This window comes from Mastomys coucha, unplaced genomic scaffold (assembly GCF_008632895.1).
Source record: "Mastomys coucha isolate ucsf_1 unplaced genomic scaffold, UCSF_Mcou_1 pScaffold6, whole genome shotgun sequence".
In the NCBI taxonomy this organism is placed as follows: Eukaryota; Metazoa; Chordata; class Mammalia; order Rodentia; family Muridae; genus Mastomys; species Mastomys coucha.
Window position 1 is genome coordinate 6,257,859 of NW_022196912.1, and position 4,380 is coordinate 6,262,238.

The window sequence follows — 4,380 nt, forward strand, 5'->3', positions numbered from 1 at the left end:
AGCCATGCGGGGGTTCTGACACATGCTCTGCCCCCACATGGCCTCCCTCTTGTGGCTCTGTTTGTTGCTGCCTACCCCTGCCCTTGCTTCTCATACAGGAAGTTCTCTTTTGGAATCTGACTAACCATGACAAAAATTGACAGGAAACGGCCAAGAGCAAAGGCTAGACACATGCTTCGCAAGAAGAGAGACTTAGCTTACTAAATATCAAGACTCACTATTAGTAGCATTTCGGTGGATTTTCTTTTTGTTGAGCTGGTGGACAAAGACTTAAAAGGCAGGTGCTAAACGAATACTCTTTTGTAACCCAGGATCCATTGTTCTGTTTGCATTTTAGTAGATTCAGGAAGAAGTACAAGAAAAGAATGCATTCAGCAATAGAAACGATAACTTTGTTATTAGTGCAGGAATAAAGAAGCACACAATAGAACAGAAGGGAGAGGCAGAGCGGAGCACCCCTGCACACACGTGGCAGAGGAGACACTAGACATGGCTGTAGGAGGTGGTGGCTATAGGGGATGGTGGCTATAGGGGGTGTGGCTGTAGGGGTGGTGGCTATAGGGAGTGGTGACTATAGGAGACAGTGGCTATAGGGGATAGTAGACTTTCAATGAGTGGTCCTGGAAAGCTAGTTTTCTTAAACATAGAAAAAAATAAAATAGATCTCTACAAAGAAAAAGGTGAGTAAGAAAGCATAAAAATATAGGTATGGATGTAAAGACAGAGACAGAGATAGAGGTGATATGGCAAATTTTAAACATTTTTTAAACCTACATTTATTTTATTTATTTATTTTCTTATCCCTTTGTTGCCAAGGATGTGCAGTGTGACATGTATATAGAGCTGAAAGGAAAAATTTGAGGAAGTCATTGGGTTCTCATGTTGACAAGCACCTTTTCCTGCTAAACCCCCTCACTGCCATGAGAAACGTTTACTAAGTGGGTCCCATAAAATAAGTTGGACTATCCTATCCACTCATAATGAGAGCAGTAGTACCCACAAACCACACACACAAAAACAGTTCTGAAGGGGTAAAATAGTATTATTCTCATACACAAAGCACAGAAATATGTATGGTACAAAAACGTTTACTCATGGGATTAAAATGTCAGTGAAATAATAACTAGGGGGGAAAAATCTAAGAAACATTAAAAGGTGGAAGGGCTAAGGATATAGCATGCCTGAGGCCACTGCTTGCCAGGTGTCTTAGTCACTGTTCTATTGCTGTGAAGAGACACACCAGGACCACAGCAGCTCTTATAGAACAAAGCACTTAACTGGGCTTGCTTACAGTTTCAGAAGCTTAGTCTACTGTCATCATGACAGAGAGTACAGTGACTCACTCAGCACTGGAGCTGAGAGCTACATCCCGATCTGCAAGCAGAGAGTGACTGGGCCTAGGCCTGGCATAGGCTTTAGAAATCTCAAAGCCCACCCTCAGTGACATAGTTCTTCCAACAAGGCTGCACCTCTTGATCCTTATAATCCTTTCAAATAGGTCCAGTCCCTTGTGACTAAGCATTCAAATATATGAGCCCGTGGGGCCATTCTTATTCAAAGACTATAGACATTAAAGGGCAAAGGAGACATCACACATTTCAACGCTATAGTTACCTCTGAGGGTAGGAAGGATGAGGGTTGAGACAAGGGAGATAGCCATGGGTGTCAGTTAACATTAAAGCATTTTGTCTCTTCAGCTGGGTGGAAGATGGGTCCAAAGCTGTTTATTTCCTTTAGTAATATGGATGATAAGTGTATTCTTGTGTGCAGATATAATCCATTTCATAGAGTATTTTTTTTTTAATTGTCAAGGTAGTAACTGAAAAGCTAAGGTAAAAGGAAAAGAGTATTTACTGGCCTTGAGACCAAGGGTTGGGGAGGATGAACTGGGAGGATGGACTGGGAGGATGGTCTGGAGGATGGATGGGGAAGATGGTCTGGGAGGATGGACTGGGAGGATGGACTGGGAGGATGATCTGGGAGGATGGTCTGGGAGGATGGACTGGGAGGATGATCTGGGAGGATGGACTGGGAGGATGGTCTGGGAGGATGGTCTGGGAGGATGGACTGGGAGGATGATCTGGGAGGATGGTCTGGGAGGATGGTCTGGGAGGATGGTCTGGGAGGATGGTCTGGGAGGATGGTCTGGGAGGATGATCTGGGAGGATGGTCTGGGAGGATGGACTGGGAGGATGGACTGGGAGGATGGTCTGGGAGGATGGACTGGGAGAATAGGCAGGGAGGATGGACTGGGAGGATGGACTGGGAGGATGATCTGGGAGGATGGACTGGGAGGATGGACTGGGAGGATGGTCTGGGAGGATGGACTGGGAGAATAGGCAGGGAGGATGGACTGGGAGGATGGGCAGGGAGGAAGGACTAGAGGATGGGCTGGGAGGATTGTATGGAGGATGGACTGGGAGGATGGTCTGGGAGGATGGTCTGGGAGGATGGTATGGAGGATGGTTTGGGAGGAAGGACTAGAGGATGGGTTGGGAGGAGCCTTGCCACTGCCTCACATTGGGCCAGGCTCTGCTCCCAGGCTTCATTTTCACACCAGCTGCTCATCTGAACATTGAGGCAGCAATGTCTGCCTGCCCAGGTTGTTATGATTAAATAAAGTGTACATAGTCTGTGGAGTGAGGTGTTCCACCAACCAAGGCCTAGCAAATATTTTCTCCTCTTCCCTATCTTACCCATTTAATCTGTGCCTCATGGTTTATGCCTTTACAAGTTCCTGTGTTCTGACCTCCTTTGTGTCCCTGACTCTAACTGCAACTGACTGAGTCCTACCACAAGACCTGGGCCTGTGTCCTTCCACAAGTCAAGCTTACTGGCTCAGGCCAAGAGCTTCCAATGTCAGCTCCCAATGTCTCCAAAGTCCCTTATAACTAGTGTTAATAAAAATAGAAATTAAGTTACTATCATCAAATACAATTGGGACTATACTAGCCCTACCTTGTCGAGGATCCCTAGAGGATGCCAATGGCCACAGATACTACCAAGACCCGTAAAAACTGCTTTTCCCAACATATACATGTCTGTGGTAAAGCCTAATCAGTTAGATACAACAAACTGTTAATAGCAATACATAGAAAATAACACAATTATACTATAAGTTAAAAATATATAGTTCTGAAATTTGTTCTTTAGCGTTTTCAGATTACAGTTGACAGTTGGTAACTCAAGCCACAGACAAAGAGAGCTAGTGTGACTGAAAAAGTCACCTAGAGCCATGATCACTGCTGAAGACCTCTCCCCATCTCAGAAAGTAAAGTGCAGAGTAAAATGAAGAATAGCTGCCTTCAAAACTGCAGGCTGTGGTAACCATGCCCAGAGCCCCGGAGCCAGCAGACCAGCCCACACTGCGCAGTACATCCCTGTCCTAAATAATAACTTAAATAAATAAATAAACAATCTGAGTTGGACAGACATGTGTGTCCTTGACTGTCCTAGCATCACTTCAGCCTGTGAGTTAGCTCCTCGTTGTTTTCTTGCATTGTTTCTGTACAATGAAGCAAGAACACAGTCCCTCTGGAAGCCCAAGGTCAGAGAGCTTACAACAGACATGTTGCTGGGATGACTGTCTTTCTGAGCACAGTGCCAAGCTGCACTCTACCCTCGAAGTTTTGTTGAATCGCACAGAGCTGCTTGGCTGGCTGCTGGAAGAGGCTTGGAATGGGAGCAGAGAATAAGTGGTGGGATGTAGGGGGCCAAAGAAAACTTGACCTGAGCTGTAAGCAGTCCATAGTGGTTCTTGATACGAAAATCGGGAACAGGGCATGGCCTCAGACATGAAAGCTTTCAACCTCACCTGTGTGCCTAGGATGGGACCCCTCAGTAAGGGAGGGGGCCTCTGATGGTGAAGACAACAGCTTTAGCAGCCTCATTACCCAGCTTCCCTGGACTCTCCTTCGTCTGGTCTGTGTTAGGAGGTCAGAATCTAGCTCACACCTATTTACAGATCTTAGCCTGTCCCTGCAATGATGGCAGTGCTCTTGGAATTAGAACTTGTGAATGTAATTTTCTAGGGCTCGTGAAAAACTTTACAAATCCCTAGTATTACATAGATGCACTGTGTGTGGGGGTGTATCTAAGTACGCACATCTGTATGCATGTATTCAGAGATCTTGGACTCTCTAAGCCAGGCAAGCGCAAATCACACAGGGATTGAAGTAAGGCAGTGCCCTCCCAGTTTATTGTCCCTATAACTTCTCACTGTTGTTCAGATCATCTTATTTTCCATAAATACCTTATTTTCTTCACACAGATCTCCTAGCATGAAGGGGAGGCCATTGCAAGTCCAGCCTGCTTGGCATAGTAGGACCTGGGACAACACATAATAAACACAGGCTCTTAATAAAGCACTGGCAGCCTAGG

General features: G+C 45.7%; 1 pseudogene; it reads left to right on the top strand.

Annotated features, from left to right (window-relative positions):
* Positions 1-225: 225 nt before the first annotated feature.
* LOC116081357 lies at positions 226-357 on the top strand (annotated as a pseudogene).
* The last annotated feature ends 4,023 nt before the right edge of the window (positions 358-4,380 follow it).